Here is an 18,787-nt window from a genome sequence, read left to right on the forward strand (position 1 = left end):
GGACCATGTTGTTCACCACATTACCCACTGTTGCGGTACTGCAGTGAAACAGCTGTGCAAGGTGCAGGTGAGGATAAGTCTGCCGGATCTTCATCATGGCCATGAAGACCTGGTCTGCCAGCAGGATGCCCTCCACTTTCAATCCAGCGTAATACACAATGGAGCCCTCAAAGCGCTCCACCAACCCCGCCACCCTTTTAAACATGGTCTGATCAGGAAGCCCTGTTTCCATACGGATGACATCATCAGGTAAGCCTGCTGCTGAATATTTGGCCATTCGCATCCAAGTATCCCCTGCCAGGTCTGCAGAACAACTGGACTGCACACTGGAGGGTCCAGGTTCGGTGTCTGCGGACTGCACGCTGGAGAATTCGGGGTCAGTTTCTGCAGACTCAGGCCCTTTGCGGTAGCTGTGGTTGCTGGACTGATTAACCGCTAAGCTCCCTTTCTCTTCGGTCCACTCAAAACAGTTGGCCCTTTCTCTTTTCCATGAGGAAAATGGCAGCTGCATATTCTGCTTTTCTCATCTGGCTCCCTGTCTGCTCGTCTACAATGAGAAAATTATATAATTCCTTCCTAACAATCATTTAAACCTGCCAAATAGCCCCCCTACCCATAGTTTAAACAGTCTGCACTCTTCTATTTATCTTGTGAAGCACTTGTAACATTCAGCTTGTGTGTGTTTTAGTTGTCTTTATTTCCAGGTAGAAGAAGACCAAGAGTGAGGAAGTGAGACAGAGCTCTTAAAAGGCCAAGTGTGTTTGGCCTTTTAAGTGTGACACATATGCAGTGATAAATGCTTCACCTGACCACTGTTCCTAAATAAAAAAAGTTTTCTGCATCGTCAGTCATTTTTTCCAAATAATTACCAATATTTCACAAATTCTTCATGTCAACTTAACAGCACAGCTGTATGTTGACTATGTCAACTTTGCCTGGTTCATCTTACTGGGGGGCTGCTACATGGATGTTGGTGCAGTCCACAATCATTTTGCAGTTGAAGGCAAAATGAATGTATTATTGACTCAGAATGAAGCACAACTTCATGTCAAACAATACATTGACTTTATTTGTAATTGTGTAAAAAAATAAAGCATTGATTAGCAAGCAGGACCTGCAGGAACAGAGAATGGTGATGGATGGAGCTGGGAAGAGAGAAGAATAAAGAAAACAGATCAACTTTATTATCGGATATTAAAAATTCAATTTCAAAACAAGTTGCCGCTCCTACAGTTTTCTAGTGTGTAAAGATGATTTCACATGACCTATGCAAAATATCACACAATACATGTGTGTCTCTGGGGGGTGCGTTGTGCCTTTGATGTATATAAATAATATACCATAACCAAATACTACGTACAGTGGAAATCAGGTTGCCAGAGCAGGTCAGTGTGCATGTTCCTCAGGGTCTCAGCAGTTACAGGTGAGGTAAAGAAAATAAAAGAGAAAAAGGTCAGTAACAACACTTTAAAGTAACAACACTGAATAATTATCTCTCATAATAATTTTCTCTCAGTAATCACTCAACTACTGTCTTTCCAGCAAACAGATTCACTCACTCTCACTGTCATCACAATGACACATGTCCAGAAGAATGTCATGCAAAGCTCCCTGCCTGCCTGCCTTCCTTCGACTCTCCCTGAACTGCTTCCTTAGCACCCGGTGGAGGGCGCAGTAGGCTACTCTTCAAATGTTTCACGAAATACTTACCATGATGACTACTCTTACTGTTTAACATTTTGGTGTACTTAATGCAGTGGCGGGCCGTGCATTTCACACCTAGGCCTTCAGTGATGTCCTACACAGTCTTACCTGAATTATTCCACCTCTTAATACCATCATTATAACGCCATGGCTCTAGAAACTATACATTTAGACAGAAACGCAGTATAACCGGGCGTTGCATCACCTTAACATAGTCAAGTACAACAGAGTTATATTAATATTTCCGAAGCATTTATAATCAATATATCCGCATTTACAATTAAGAGTGTTAAACTACCAGCTTTAAGATCGCTTGGATACGGTCAAAACTTAAAAATAAAAGGGGCTTTTAAGGCATTAGTCTACAAAGTTTTATTATGTCCACCAAACCAAGTTTGTTCACTAAACAGCGCATTGTCGCACCCAAAGCAGTTTCATTTAAGAAACGTGACGATAAAGACACAAACTATTCACTGAAAATAAAAGAAAACAAACAAATAATTTGCATTTGTTCATGAGGATATATTTGCGACAGTGGTGAAAGTGTATTCCTAGCACTGAATGTCCACTTTGATAAAGGTTAAACCAAAACAATTCAACAAGTCTCCTTGAGTACTTTTACTGCACAGCTGAGCCAGTGCGCCACACACATCTCTATATCTCTTGCAGAAGCATCAAACATTTATTTTTTATATATTTGTCATTTTAATTACATATATATTAATTCGTTAATATTGATTTAATATTAACGACATAAAATGACAAAAATATATTAAAATAAAAAATAAAATGCTTTGTACTCACCAAAACAACTGATTATTTGAATACAAAATCCATCCTCCTTTCTTTCCTCAAGAAGACTTCAATGACTCTGTTGTACAGTTTATCTGTGCGTTTCAGTTCCACCAATAAGTCATTTTCTATAGACATGAAGGCTAATGATGAAAGCCTAGTCTGTCCAGTAGAATTTCTGGCATAAGTTTTAATTCGCTTTAAGGCCGAGAATGACCGCTCGACAGAAGCAGTGGACACAGGGATAGTCACTGCCACACATGCCAATGTGTAAAGCTGCCCCATGCTCTCACTCAGATTTTTCTGCTGAAGGAAATCAAGGAGATCAATGGGACTTTTCCCTTCAAAATCAGTCATGGCATACATTACAGTCAGTTCTGTTTTTAGCCGGGACAGATCGAACAGTGTTCCGTGACTCTGTGTTAATTTGGCTAAGGCTGTATGCGGGAATTTTTTCCGGTAGGTCTGAAAGTGCTGGGGGTCCAGGAGGGAGAGAAACATTAATTTTTCGTGGTCTTGAAACCTACTCCGTATCTGGCAAAGAATGTTGTCCAGAATATTGCTGTGGAGTTGTTGGTAGTATGCGCGAAGGTCTCCTTGTGCTGTACGTGGGCCTCTGCGTGCGCTCGGACCACTTGAGATGCGCGCTGTGTCCTCGTAGATCTGACGAAACTGGCACCTCTCGCGCTCAATTGTGTCACAAAACTCGTTCACCCTTGTCAGACAGAATTGTACATCCAATGTTTGTTTCTGTAGTATTCCAAAGAGCACATCTGAATGCTTAAAAATCCCATTGAATGTTTCAAGCAAAAAACAAAACTAAAAATCATCCAGACGTGCATTAAATCCATCAGCGCTAAGCATAGTATCCCCATCATACTCCTCATGATGTTCCAGTATGTGGTCAAACACCTCCTTTAGGGAAACTCTCTTCTCAAAGACTGCATTGACCAATCTCGATGTATATTGCCACCGCGTTGGTGCAACATTAGGAAGACGACGCTTGCAAATGTCATCCAGCAGTTGCGTGCGCTTAGGGGATCTGGAGAAAAATGCTGCAAGGCCATTGAGGCTGGCAAAAAAGACCTTGCATTCTTTAAGCTTTGAGGCCCCTTGAGTCAGTACTAAATTTAGTCGATGTGCATAGCAGTGAATGAATAAGGCCATAGGTGCCCTCTCCTTAACTTTAGCCTGCACCCCGTTTAGTCCAGATGCCATGACCGCTGCGCCATCATAACACTGTGCCACAACTTTATCCAGACTACATTCATATTCCTCCATGAAACGGAAAATAAGAGCGGCAATGTCATCAGCTCGCTTGCCGCTTGTAACATCTTCAAATCTGACAAACCGCTCCTTGACACCTGTGTCCGTCACATAACGCAGGACAAGTGCCAGTTGTGCTACATTACCCACGTCTGTCGTTTCGTCCACCATAACAGCGACAAAGGGTGCTTTTTTAATCTCCATTTTGATCTCTTCTCCCATCACTTCAGCAATAGCATAAATCAGGTCGTTTTGTATTTTGCCTGACGTCCCAGTAAACACTTTGTTTGTGGACAGGTGGTAATGCAAGTCTGTGTTGTTCTCAGCAAGCAAAGAAAGAAGCTCCACGTAGTTTCCTCTGTTTCTGGACTCGGCGCTTTCATCGTGTCCCCTAAATGAAAGTTCCTGTTTACCCAAAAACAGGACACAATCAATCAGTCTTTTCAATATTTCCCTATTTTTGTTCACCCTTTCGTTGTGGAGCTCCGTTTCCCGGCGCACTTGTCCGTTGAGCTGTAGATCCACTCGGGTGTCCCCAAAGGTTTTCAAAAGCACCATTGCTTGTAAGTGCCCAGCCGTGCTTTGGTGTCTCGTTGCTGCCTTGGTTAGACAACTCAAGTTTGCAAATCCAGTGTGGCTCCAAACACCAAATCGATCAGTTGCAAATAGCAGGCATTCCCAGCAGTACAATTTGCAGTGCCTCTCGGAGGCTGTGAGCCAGGGGTACCGCTCGTAGTTAGTGATTTGAAAGTGGCGGACAAACCCTTTCCCCCGCTGTGATAGGCTCGCTAGCGTCGGGGTTGGCCGTTCTCTTCTCACGATGTCTAGCTTTTCTTGAAAAGTTCGTCTTGAAAATGGCGTTGTAATTATATCTGCGACCAAATCGATCTCTTCGCCTCCTTCAGCCATTGTGGGTTGAAAAAAAACAGCTTGTAGAAATCTACACAAATTATCTCGTTCAAATTCAAGTTCAGTTTGCTAGCTCTACATAGCTCTGCCTCTCAATAGTGCGTATCCAATCAAAAGACGTGCACGTGCTAACGTCATCGTACGCCTGCTAGCTGGCCCGTTGTCGCCAACTCAAAATCTGATTGGTTAACGCCACAGTTTTGTTTCCGTTCACTTTAATCTACAGGCGCCCGCACTGTTGATTCTGAAGGCCTAAGGGCAGATTTCTTGGACCCTGGCAACACATTATGGCTGAAATATGATTGGATAAAAGCTCTAACATAAAGGCCAACCCTTCTGAGGCTGGAAGCAGCGCAACCAAGAGGAAAGCTATGAAATGAAGAGAATAGACTACAGGGAATAATTTAATACATATTTGTGGAAAAAATATATCAAAATTTAATTTATATTCTGATGATGTTTAGGCCAGCAGAGAAGGCCTTGCTGGCCCTGACGGCCCACCACTGACTTAATGTAATAAAATAATAACTTCATGGTAAGGCTACTAAAAATGACAAGGCTAAGTAATGTAATGCTAACTAACGTGCTCGCTACTCGTCGTTACTAGCTAGGTAGCTAACTTGACCATGAACAACATGTATATTACCTAAGATATTACCTGATATGTCTGATCCAGCGACTCCTGGCCCTTTCATCAGACGGGAAGCGATAGAACGAGCAAGTGGTATGATCACTTTTGTGATTACAACATGGTACAAAGCACACAGGCATCTTGTAAAAGTGAATTTATTTGAGCAATCTCTTATATTTATTGGAGGGAATAAATCAGTTATGAAATCTTCTTCTTCGCTTTAATTACGAGTCGCAACCACTTGGAGCATTATCGCCTGTGACATCACATACGCGACCCAGAATGGGATTTGTAGTCTTTGTAGTCGCGTATTTTTCATAGTCTTATATTTCAACAGTTTTACGCCAAAATGTGACTTTTTTTTACATGGAAATGATTGTTTAAGATTGACAAACATCATATGTGTAGTTCGTGGCACAATTCAAACGGGATCAAAAGATACGTTTTCTCTCTCCATTGAATTCAATGTATAATTTTTCGCTTCCGGGGTCCCATGGACCGGAAGTAGATGGGCGTGACTTCGCCTCTCTATAACGATAGATGCCAACGGGGCCTGCGTCTATCGTTATTCCAACCCAGTTTAGATTTAACCACGCCCAGTTCCGCATTACGCAAGGATCGACGTAGCTCTACGTAGACACGGCACACCCGCGAAATCTGAATCTGACAATGAATCTGACAAGCAAAATACCGTCCTTATAAATGCTGCATAATATCATAGACTGTATGCATAATATACAATATCTTTGTCAATATGATTGACGACCACACTTATGCAGTGCCGAGGTAATGTTAATTCATCATTTAATATTAATTCCTGATGGATATAAGAGGGATACATTAGCAAACATCTGTATATATAGCCTATATATAATGTTTCGTTTTTTTGTTTGTCATGTAACATTTTAACGTTTATTTAATATTTTATAGACATTTATAATATGTTATAAAGGTCTATTTTAACATTAATATATATATATATATATATGTTTATAAATGAATAAATGTGTGTAGGCCTATATATATATACAATTGTATCATTAAATAATGCTAATACTTACACCAGCTGAGATGATAAAACACCAATAAACATCTGTGTGTATAAATGAATAAATACATGTGTGAGTACATATAAGTGTGTGTTTATATATATATATATATGTTTATAAATGAATAAATGTGTATAGGCCTATATATATATATAAAATAGTATCATTAAGTAATGCTAATACTTACACCAGCTGAGATGATAAAACACCATTAAACATCTGTGTGTATAAATGAATAAATACATGTGTGAGTACATATAAGTGTGTGTTTATATATATATATATGTTTATAAATGAATAAATGTGTATAGGCCTATATATATATATATATATATAAAATAGTATCATTAAATAATGCTAATACTTACACCAGCTGAGATGATAAAACACCAGTAAGACAAAAAACAACTATTCCTGCTTTACCGCGACCGCTATGGCTATAACTGCCGAAGATGAAGTCTATGACGCTAAAGCTACGTTCTTGCGTAATGCGGAATTGGGCGTGGTTAAATCTAAACTGGGTTGGAATAGAGAACCGCAGTGACGCGCCGTAAAACCCGGAAGTAAGTTAGCATTTTTAGCACTTCCGGTTCCTTCCTCAAAAAGCAATGCATTTTTTCCATAGGGTTTTGGAAAATAGCTCGAAATAAGGTCTGTGGTTGACACAAATTTAAGAGGTAATTGACGTTTTGTTCTACGACATTAAATACATCAGCAGTGACCTCACTGGGGATTTTTGAAGAGTTTACGTGTCTGAAAAACGATGGTTGTTACCGAATGGCTGAATAGGACTACAGAAATTGTCGAGCCGTTGTACGTCATTACGCCGAACACGTAAACACTCCCGCTAAGTTTGTTTTCCCCTGTGTTCTGCTTGAAAGCAAGTACCTGCCTATCTTTAGTATCTGTATATCTATATCTGACCACTAGAATCTGTATTTTTGAAATTGTCGTTTTTAACACCGTAGTTTTACAAATTATAGAATAATTAATTACCAGTGTTTTCCAATTTTACTCGGCAGTTCGTTTCGTTGGCTAACGTTAGCTAAAGCTAGCGCTACTAGTTAGCTACGCAATGGTTTGTTGCTTTGCTCCGGGTTGCAGCCTCAGGTCTTCGCATGAAACGTGCTTGTTCTATCGTTTCCCGGCCAATGTTTTCCAAAGGAGAGTCTGGATTCGTGCCATGAGGTAAGCTGACATTACATTTTTGTCCATGTCACGGTGAAATGTAAATAATGGGTAGTGACTGTATCGCCGTAATAGAGATGGCGCTGCTGAAAAGACCGCAACATAAGTAAAGATAATGAATACATCCTATTAAAACTTGTGTGGCTTATATTATACGTCTTATTAGTACAAGCAGCATAACGTTTCACCATGTAACTAAAGATTGTAGTCAGGGAAATCAGTTTGACATATTGAACTAATAACAAATCAACTCAGGCTGGCAGAGAACACTCTGCTCCATAGCTTCTCTTGGACGTAAAATCACATGTACATTTTACATTTATATTCAATTTAATATTCCATCCCTCACATACTTTTGTATATATAATAACTTATATTTTGTTTTTCTTGTTATGCTGCTGCAACACAAACATTTCCCAAATTGGGATCAATACAGTAATATCTTATCTTAATTAATTAAGAATTATAACTATTATAATTAGTGTAGCAGCTGACACCTATTTTCAATATGGATTAATCTACCATTTATTTCTTTAGTTCAATTTTGATCTATAAAAATGTCAAAATAGTGAAAATGTTCACGAGACTTATCAAAGTGCAAGGTTATATCTTTAGATGTTTTGTTTTAGCCTATGTACTGTATGTCTTAATGCTCTTACAGTATATGTGACGGTGTGACTTCCATGAAACTATATTTTATATCTTCCCAACAGACGAGCTGACAGGAAACCTAACACTCTAACAATCACAACATTGCAAAGGCGAGTAAATGTAAATTAAAAACAATTAACAATTTTTGTATTTCTTATTCCTTGCAGTGAGGTGAAGCTGACCTTGCACTTGGTGCCAGTAAGGATGTTCCTCATGCAGGCTGAATGTTTCTCCTTCCTTACTGACAAAGAAGCCCTTGATTTGCAATGCTTCACTAATTGTTATTTCCCTGGCTCCGTAGGGACACTTTACCTCCAGCACAGCGGAAGACCCTACCAGACCATCCGGAGATGCCCCCAACAATCCTGATAGGGAGAGCCACAAATCTGACTCATGGACCTGCATCTGAGTTGCAGTGTTGAATGCCCTGACGCCCTCACATTCATTCATAGTCCCCCACTGTACAGACAAAACACCATCAAGGGCCTGTTGTTGCCCTAGCACCCTGGCAATAAAGGAAGCAGTCACACACTTTGACCTCAGGACAGCTCCAAAGTTGCTGGCAGTCAACCTTCCTTTCCTGAACAAATGCCAGTTTGGGTTGGTTCGCTGACCAGTGGTAGCCACCTGAATTGCCCTCTGTTGCTCTTCAGACAATGCCATGCTTGCCACAATTGCCTCAGGTCCCTGATGCCCAACAGATTTGATAATTTCAGGAACAGTAAGTGTTTCCAAGCTGTAGTGTTCTTCTTTTGGCTCGGGGGAGAGAAGCCAAGAAATTCCTGAGAACCTGCCCCCGAGTCTGTCCCTCAGCCAGTCACGATCTTCGGAGGTGGGCTCTCTTGTCAGCGGGTTAAATTAGTTATTGGTTTCAACAGTCACATTAAAACAGTTACTAAATCAGCCTATTATCACCTAAAGTACATATCTAGGATTAAAAGACTAATGTCACAGCAGGATTTTGAAAAAAACGTGTCCATACTTTTATCTTCAGTAGACTGGACTACTGCAATGGTGTCTTCACAGGTCTCACTAAAAAATCTATTAGAAAGCTGCAGCTGATTCAAAACACCGCTGCTCGAGTCCTCACTAACACTAAGAAAGTGGATCACATTACTCCTGTTCTGAAGTCTTTACACTAGCTTCCTGTGTGTCAAAGAATAGATTTCAAAATACTGCTGCTGTTTATAAAGCACTGAATGGTTTAGGACCAAAATGCATTTCTGACCTCCTGCTAAATGATGAATCATCCAGATCTCTCAGGTCTTCAGGGACTGGTCAGCTTTCTGTCCCCAGAGTCAGAACTAAACATGGTAAAGCAGCGTACAGTTATTATGCTCCAAATATCTGGAACAAACTCCCAGAAACCTGCAGGTCCGCTGCAACTCTTACTACTTTTAAATCCAGGCTGAAGACTTTTCTTTTTGTCGCTGCTCTTAATTGAACTATTCATATCTTAGACTGCACTGTAACTTTTATCCATGTATTTTTTCTTTTAATGTTTATTTTATTAGCTTTTCTTTTTAATGACTGATTTTAAATGCCATTTTCTTAATGTCTTTCATTTTTTGTAAAGCACTTTGAATTGCCTTGTGTTGAAAAGTGCTCTATAAATAAACTTGCCTTGCCTTGCCTAATAAAGATTTCATGTGACACATACAATTGATTTGTTGATGGGAATTAATGTGAATAAATTAACTCGGTCTTAAAAGGTTAACGGTACTCTTGCTATCGCTACTCACCGACACTATAAACCTTGTCCCTCATGCTAGCCCTGACAACACCGGTAAGCACACCTTCATCTAGGCTGCACTGTAACGTGTCCTGACTTGGTTCTCTCCTCTATCTACACTCTTCTTGTCATCTTTGTAAAACGATATCAGACTGGTAATTGACACAGCCATGACTTCTAGTTAAATTCAGTGTGGCTAAAATGAAAAGCTTTGTTAAAATATGCAAGCACGCGAAAGTCAAACTCAGCTTTATTGTCAAAAATTCTACATGTGTTATACATCCAGAAATATCGAAATATCGTTTCCCACAGTGTGACATGTATACATAAAACAAAAAGGGCCTAGATAACTGGGGTATACAGTTTAAAATGTTAATATATTTAAAGTGTTCAAAGTGCAGTTTCAGTGCAAGTCAGTTGAAACGATCTTAAGTTGGCGTGACGTTGAAGTCGTGCGACCCTGCTGCTGTACTGGCTTGTAGTTCGTTTATAGCATAACGTTAGCATTTCGCTTTTGGCGACTAGATTTATGATTGAGAAATTATAAAAGTAGGGTTGACATGTGGAGATTATCCGGCTGAACAAAACGTGATCTCTCTCTTAAATGTGTGTCAACCAAAGACCTTATTTCGAGCTATTTTCCAAAATCCTATGAAGAATTTGCATTGGTTGTTCGCGAAGGAACCGGAAGAAGTTTACTTCCGGGTTTTACGACGCGTCACTGCGGTTCTCTATAACGATAGACGCCAACGGGACTGTAGTCCCAAACGATAGCTGGGGATTATGGGTAGTGTAGTGTCTTCGGCCATCTTAAATCTCGAAATGTCCCGTCTGTTTCCGGTGACTTTATTTACGGCTAAAAAGCATGCTAAAAAGCCCAAGATTATAGAATTAAACGAATAAATAAAAACAAGGATAATTGTGTGTTATTGTTGAGTAAATAACAGTTTGTTATTTAGAAAAGAATAATAAATTAGAAGGAAAAGATTTTGAAAAAATACAGATTTCAGTATTTTGAGGCTCTAGGCCCCATTTCGGCAAAAAAAGTCCGACATACGATTTAAAATAAAAACAAATAAATAAAAAGATAAAACACTGGCATGTAATTCACGTTAGAATAAATAGAATGGTAATGAATGGTAAAATCTACGTCACTTTACAGCCCCGCCCACTTTTGGGGAAACCAACGCTGTCATTTGAACGGCGATCAAGCCTGAAGCCACAGAGATCCTCTGTTACTGTCCTTTCTTCTTAGAGGAAGTACAGAAACACGTAACTCTGGATTTGTTTTAATGTTTGAGGTGCAATAAACGACACAGCAGCTTTTTGGCATGATACAACTATTATTTTCTGCCTCGCTCATGAGAGTAACAGCTGGCGAAATTACAGCCTCGCCTACTGATTTTAATTTAACCATATATCGAGACCGATTGTCGATTTCAAAGGTGTGCTCTAAAATGATATTTATAAATGACTATTATCATTATTATAAGCAAGACAATAAATGGCAAAGATATGTAGAAAATAAACGTATTTAAGATACTGTAGCGACCCTGCAGTGCTGAACTGGGAGAGACTCACAAGGGGATTGTTGGGGGGAAGACGTTGCCCTAGTTAGCCGGATAGGGCGGGGAGAAAAAGGGGGTGGGGTTTACAAGTGACCGGAAGAGGGTAAAGCTACGGCGGGAGAGCTAGTGAGGGATCCTGAGAGAGCTAAGAGACAATACCGCTACCTATCTTTGTTGTTTTGGGCAGTCTTCCAACCCCGGGGTTTAGTCTGTTTGTAGGGTAATAAAACCCGGATAAATTACAGCCATCGTGTCCTCCTCATTTAAGTAGTTAGCCACCCGTGCGGCGGAGCCGCGAACGCTACATTGGTGTCAGAAGTGGGATCTCCCCAGCCCCCAGTCCCCGCACTACAGTTGGCTAACTACGCTAGCATCGCTAGCCACCGCCGGAGGACCGAGATGGCTGAACACGGTGAGAACACGGACTTATATGCCCCATACACCCCCCCAGAAACACCACGGAGGAAACCAACCAGCGATGCACAGGTGGTAAGGAGAAAGGAAAAAAAAAAAACCTACTCACCCCTTGCTACACTGCTGACGGACCTTCCGGAGGAAATAAAAGGAAGTCCGGTTAAGTTTGCTGCAGCCACCGGATTGCTGACTGAAAGAGCAGATGTAAACAAAGACACGTGTGGACCGGCTCCGGTGGATGCCCAACCAAAATCTATCCCGGAGTTGGAGAGAGACATAACGGCAAGTAAATGGGGTGGCCAACAAGAATCTATCCCGGAGTTGGAGAGAGACATAACGGCAGGGAAATGGGGTGGCCAACCAAAATCTATCCCTGAGTTGGAGAAAGACATTACAGAAAGTCTAGAGGAACGTTTTATGCAGAAAATGAGCATTGCAATGGAGCGTGCTTTGGGAAATGTTCTCAATAACTCAAAAAGTGACATTAAATCCATGAGGGGAGGGGAAGCACAAGATGTTGGGGCTAAACCTCATGAGCCCTATTGCAATGTAAATTCTAACCATGCTACTGACAATGCCAGTGTGAGCTCCGAACCTGCTAACGTTAAGGATGCTCATATCACTGTTGATGTCCCATGCCCAACAACAACCCCCCACCCAAGTACATGCCCCAAAGCAAATACCTACACCGCCAATGGACTCGGCCAAGGTAGCTCCCTGACTGCGGGCTCGGCTAGTCCCTCTACTACCAATAGCCAAACCAGCGATGTGGTAGCTGCTCTGACCACCGCCCTCACCACGGCATTGATGAATGTGCAGGGACCGACACCTTTCCCCAGGGAAGGCCAGCTAAAGGTCGGACGCTATGATGGGCTCACTTCATGGGAAACGTACTGGGCCCAGTTCAACCTCCTAGCGACTGCGAATGGCTGGTCCCCTGCAAAGAGAGCAGTCCATTTAATATCCGCCCTGGAGGGTGAAGCTAGAAAAGTACTACTTGATGTGACTGCTGCTGATCTTGAGAACCCACTAGCTATTTCCAGAGCACTGGAGAGACGTTTTGGAAACACTGCCCCTGCAGTTGTGATGCGGCAGAGGTTTAATGAGCGGATGCGGGGTCCTGGAGAGAAGCTAGGAGTTTTTGCAGCGGAACTGCGCTACCTGGCTCAAAGAGGATTCCCCGATTTCGATGATGCAACCCGCTTGGTGCTAACGAAGGAGGCATTCATCCGTGGCCTGCAGCCCATCCCATTACGGCAGCAAGTCCGGCTCGCAGACCCACAGACCTTGGGAGCAGCTCTAGAGAAAGCACTGGTGGTGGAGGACATCTTCCTGGAGGGTTTTGAAAATGGCTCCACGCAGTCATTGACACGACCTAAGGCTCAAACGTATAAGCCTCCTAGACCCAACCCTCCTCCGCTCGGCACAGAGAGCCCACCGTTGCCCCCAGAGGGTCGACAGAGTCAAGCCTGCTATAATTGCCACCAAAAAGGCCATACATGGCGCTTTTGTCCAGCTCCTGTCACCGCTCCGGAGGGTTCAGCGCCGGGAAACGGGCGGGGCTCGGTGTAGAGGGGAGTCGACCGAGCCAACCCTTGCCCCCCAGAGACTGTGACACTCAACCGGTGATTAGAATACTCCACCTCCCCTCTGCTCACGCCCTTTGCTCCCTTGACACCTTCCCCACAGACTGCTGCAGAATACCTGTACTGGTCAATGGTCAAGGGACCCATGCCCTGCTGGACTCAGGCTCCACTGCAACTGTTCTACACCCGGATCTCCTGCCAGCCGGAACTCAACCCCAAGCCACCGAGGTCCCTCTCATTACCATCACCGGGGGAGAGGCTGGCATTATCGAACCTTCAGAAAGCCCCTGGGCTTCCTCGGTCGTAATGGCCCCAAGAAAGGCCGGAGGCTGGAGGTTTTGTGTCGACTATCGGCCGTTGAACGACAAGACTGTAAAAGACTCCTATCCACTGCCTCGGATAGATGAGTCTCTTGACTATGTGGCCGGCTCTGCATGGTTTTCCGCTTTGGACCTCCGGAGCGGTTATTGGCAGGTGGCCATGGCCCCAGAGGACAAAGCCAAGACTGCCTTCACCACAGGACGTGGCCTGTGGCAGTTTACAACCATGCCATTCGGGTTGTGTAATGCCCCAGCAACATTCGAAAGGCTAATGGAGAAGGTCCTCGCTGGTGTGCCCCCGGAGCGTTGTCTCATCTACTTGGATGATCTCCTCGCACATGGACCCAGCTTTGACTCCGCGCTCGAGAACCTGAGGGAGGTTTTAGAGCGGATCAAGGGTGCAGGCCTAAAGCTTCATCCTGGGAAGTGCATGTTGCTGCGACGTGAGGTCTCCTTCCTGGGGCACCGAGTCAGTGGAGCCGGCATCAGGACGGAACCGGACAAGGTTGGAGCCGTCCGGGACTGGCCCACCCCCACAGATATCCACCAGCTGAGGTCCTTTTTAGGATTAGCGTCCTACTACCGGCGTTTTGTGGCGGGATTCTCGACGGTCGCTGCGCCTATGTTCAGCTTGATGCGCAAGGACACACCCTTTAAGTGGGGACCTGACCAGGATGCAGCGTTCCAACAGCTGAAGCGCGTATTATGCGAAGACCCGGTGCTGGTTGCCCCTAACCCAGAGCTGCCATTCCTCCTTGACACGGATGCCAGCAACACGGGCATTGGCGCTGTACTCTCGCAGTTAACCCCAGAAGGAGAGCGGGTTGTTGCGTATCACAGTCGCACCCTTGATAAACCGGAGAAGAACTACTGTGTAACTCGCAAAGAACTGCTGGCGGTGATTGATGCTGTGGGGCATTTCAAGCATGTCCTCTGTGGCCTCCCATTCATCATCAGAACCGACCATGCTGCGTTGAAGTGGCTTATGTCCTTTAAGGAACCGGAAGGACAAGTAGCAAGGTGGATCGAACAGCTCCAGGCTTTTCAGTTCACCATACAACATAGGGCTGGAGAAATTCACACGAACGCAGACAGTCTCTCTCGCCGGCCGTGCGCCCCAGGTTGTTCCCACTGTGACCGTGCTGATGAGCGGGAAGCGGTGAACCTGAACCCGGGGATGGTGGTCTGTCGGGCCCTCTTACCCAACAATGCGAATAGGTGGAGAGAGATGCAGCTTGAAGACCCTGACCTTAAAATGGTCATGGGATGGCTGGAGTCCGACGTGCGGCCGCCTTGGGATGAGGTGGTTGCCCTCTCTGCCACCGTCCGAGGACTCTGGTCTCAATGGCCGGGAGTGGAACTCCAGGAAGGAGTCCTGAAGAGGTGCTGGCGGGAACCCGCCACCGGAGAGGAACGCTGGCAAGTCGTTGTACCTAAAGACCTCCGCAAAGAAGTGCTCCAGGTGCATCATGGATCCCCTGGAGTTGGACACTTCGGAGTAACAAAGACGTTGCGGCGACTAAGACAGACATTCTATTGGGGCCTGAGCCGGAGGGATGTTGAGGACTACTGCCGCCGCTGTGATGCCTGTACGGCTCGTAAAGGACCCCAGGGCCAGTCCCGTGCACCCTTGCAGCAACATTGTGTGGGGGCACCGATGGACCGAGTAGCCGTCGATATACTGGGGCCACTCCCCCGTACTACTGGAGGGAATCGGTATGTGCTGGTCGCCATTGACTACTTCACAAAATGGCCGGAAGCGTATCCCCTGCCTGACCAAGAGGCAACCACCGTAGCAGAGGCCTTGGTGCAAGGGATGTTCAGCCGCTTTGGCACCCCCTCTGAGCTTCATTCCGACCAAGGACGGAACTTTGAGTCACAGGTTTTCGCAGCAATGTGTAGCCAGCTTGGCATTAAGAAAACTAGGACCACCCCACTTCACCCACAAAGCGACGGTTTAGTGGAACGGTTCATGAGGACCTTGGGTGCTCAGCTGGCCCTCACCACTGCCCCGGATCAAAGTGACTGGGACCTGCAGATACCCCTCATCCTCATGGCTTACCGCAGTGCAGTCCAAGACTCAACCGGCTGTACTCCGGCGTTGTTGATGTTGGGCCGGGAGCTCAGAACGCCACCGGAGTTGATGTATGGACGGCCTCCGGATGCACCTGATGCCTTGGCTGGTCCGGAGTATGCCAGGCGGCTGCAGGATCGTCTAGAAAAGGCCCACAGCTTCGCCAGAAACCAGTCTCAACAGGCAGGTGTCCGCCAAAAGCGGGTCTATGACGTGCACGTCAAAGGTCAGGATTTCCAGGCTGGGGACCTTGCCTGGGTGTATGGACCAAAGAGAGTGAAGGGCCGTTGCCCCAAGCTGGATAGCACATGGGTTGGCCCTTGCTACGTGGTCGAGAGAGTGGGGGAGGTGGTTTATAGGGTCAAACTGGTTCCCAGAGGGCGCACAGTGGTACTGCACCGGGATAGGATGGCACCTTACAAAGGGGACCAACAGCCAGCCTTTCCTGTGACCCCTACTAGAGCACGGCGCGGGCCCCCCCGCCGAAGGAGAGACCCACCGATGCAGCCACTGGATGTCCTTCAAGGGGAGGTGGTGACCCCGCTGGGAGCAATAGTGCCACGGAATACTACTCCACAAGTGAATCATGGAGTAAGGAGGTCGCAGAGGGAGCGACGGATGCCGGTTCGCTTTCAAAGTGTTGCTCTACCTCGGGGACGAGGAATTACCGGGGGGGGCAATGTAGCGACCCTGCAGTGCTGAACTGGGAGAGACTCACAAGGGGATTGTTGGGGGGAAGACGTTGCCCTAGTTAGCCGGATAGGGCGGGGAGAAAAAGGGGGTGGGGTTTACAAGTGACCGGAAGAGGGTAAAGCTACGGCGGGAGAGCTAGTGAGGGATCCTGAGAGAGCTAAGAGACAATACCGCTACCTATCTTTGTTGTTTTGGGCAGTCTTCCAACCCCGGGGTTTAGTCTGTTTGTAGGGTAATAAAACCCGGATAAATTACAGCCATCGTGTCCTCCTCATTTAAGTAGTTAGCCACCCGTGCGGCGGAGCCGCGAACGCTACAATACGTTCATAACTAACGTAACGTGGGAGAAAATATGTTTCTAGAAGATATGTAGAAAATAAACGTATTTGAGATACGTTCATAACAAACGTAACGTGGGAGAAAATACGTTTCTTGCTAAACGTAATTGAGAATGCAGTTTAGTTCTGTGGGAACGTAATTTTTAGGAGACAGGGTTGCTGTGTGATAGGGCACATCGGCATGTTCGGAATCCTCAAGAAAAGACTGAAACTCGTGGTGACTTAAGCCTTTACCTCTTATAAAGTTAACTGTAAGTGCTACGGTGCTAAGGACGTTCCATATTAAGACCTTTACCACAGTGTTTGCTGCTGTATCAAAGTCAACTTTATTGTCAATCTTCCAGTTTGTGTGTACAGACAGAGAGGCAAGGCAAGGCAAGTTTATTTATATAGCACATTTCCACACAAGGCAATTCGAAGTGCTTTACAAAAATAAAATACATTAATAGCATTAAGAAACATATTATAAAATCATATCTAAAAACACTCATTTAAAAGCAAAGATACATGAATTACAGTTACAGTGCAGTGTGAGATACACACATCTGAACGAACCCCCCTTTGGAAAATGATAATCTGACCCCATGGTACCTTTTAGTTTTCGCCGAAACTATTTCTCTTTTTTTTTTTTTAAATGCACATAGTTAAGTTTACTTTGTCTTTCTAGGAGAGATCGAAATACCGTTTCCCACAATCCCAAATATAAAACAAATGTATATAAACATGTGTGCTGATATGTATATATTGTATTAGGGCTGAACGATTAATCGATTTTAAATCGAAATCGCAATTTGAAATGATGCAATTATCAAATCGCAAAGCCTGCGATTTTTTTTTTGTTTAAAAAATATATATGTTTTGTTCTTCTTGTGTGTCAGTCATCCACATCAATCAGAAGTGCTGTGATCCACATGTACCAGTCATTGTTATCCAATCAGAAGAGGCCCATGATCGAAGGTGATAGACAGATTGATTCAATCACCTGCCAAGTATTTTTGAAATACTTTTCCAAATGGCTTCCAATGGAGCTTTCCTAGATGGTTTGGTGAAACAAACCATCTGAGTCAGGTTAGGAATGCTCCATCACATGTTTTACATCTATTACAGGGTGAATCTTAAACTGAAGCTTGACTTTAAAGCAACCCAACGGAAGTTTCATGTCATTTTAGTTCTTTCACTCGTAGCTCGGGCTGCGGGGGTGCTAGAGACGGGAGCACGTTGATACAACCTTCCTAGCCGGAGATATGGCCGCATTTTATAATAATCTTCCGTTGGGTCGCTTGAAAACAAATATCGCAAATCGAATCGCAATATTTGTCAGAAAAATCGCAATTAGATTATTTCCCCAAATCGTGCAGCCCTATATTGCGTGTATATGTTAAGACCTAAATAAAAACACAACAATCAATATATACAAAATAACAGTCACTTCGATATTTGAGAATGCACATTAGTGCAAAATTGTACATAGAATGTGCAGATTGTCCATAGAATGTGCAAAATATTAGTGCAATATTGTCCATAGAGTGTGCATTATTTCCAGATTGTCCATAGCAGCGTAAAAAGTGTCTGGTGCTGGATTTTAGTGTCTGAGTGTATGTGGGGGGTTATATTCCAGTGGGGGCAGGGGGGAGAAGGTGGAGGGAGGGGAGAGAGTTCAGCCTCCTGACAGCCTGGTGGAAAACCGAAAGCTAATCTGACTATCTTGACTACTTGTTGCTATCCTATTGTGGCATAAGCCCTTTTCTATATGCATATTTTACCGGCATATTTTTCTTTATGATTCTACTTAGCTGCTATAATACAAAACAACAGGATTGCTAAAGTTATTCTCGCCCCCCTCCGACGTAAGCGTGACGTATTGGTTCTTGG

At 44.1% G+C, this 18,787-nt stretch overlaps 1 protein-coding gene across 1 annotated transcript in view; it reads left to right on the top strand.

Moving 5' to 3' along the window:
* The window catches only part of adck1 (aarF domain containing kinase 1), a 182,512-nt gene that overhangs the window by 32,141 nt on the left and 131,584 nt on the right, over positions 1-18,787 (top strand). The window lies entirely within an intron of this gene.

This window comes from Notothenia rossii (assembly GCF_949606895.1).
Source record: "Notothenia rossii genome assembly, chromosome: 7".
Taxonomy (NCBI): Eukaryota; Metazoa; Chordata; class Actinopteri; order Perciformes; family Nototheniidae; genus Notothenia; species Notothenia rossii.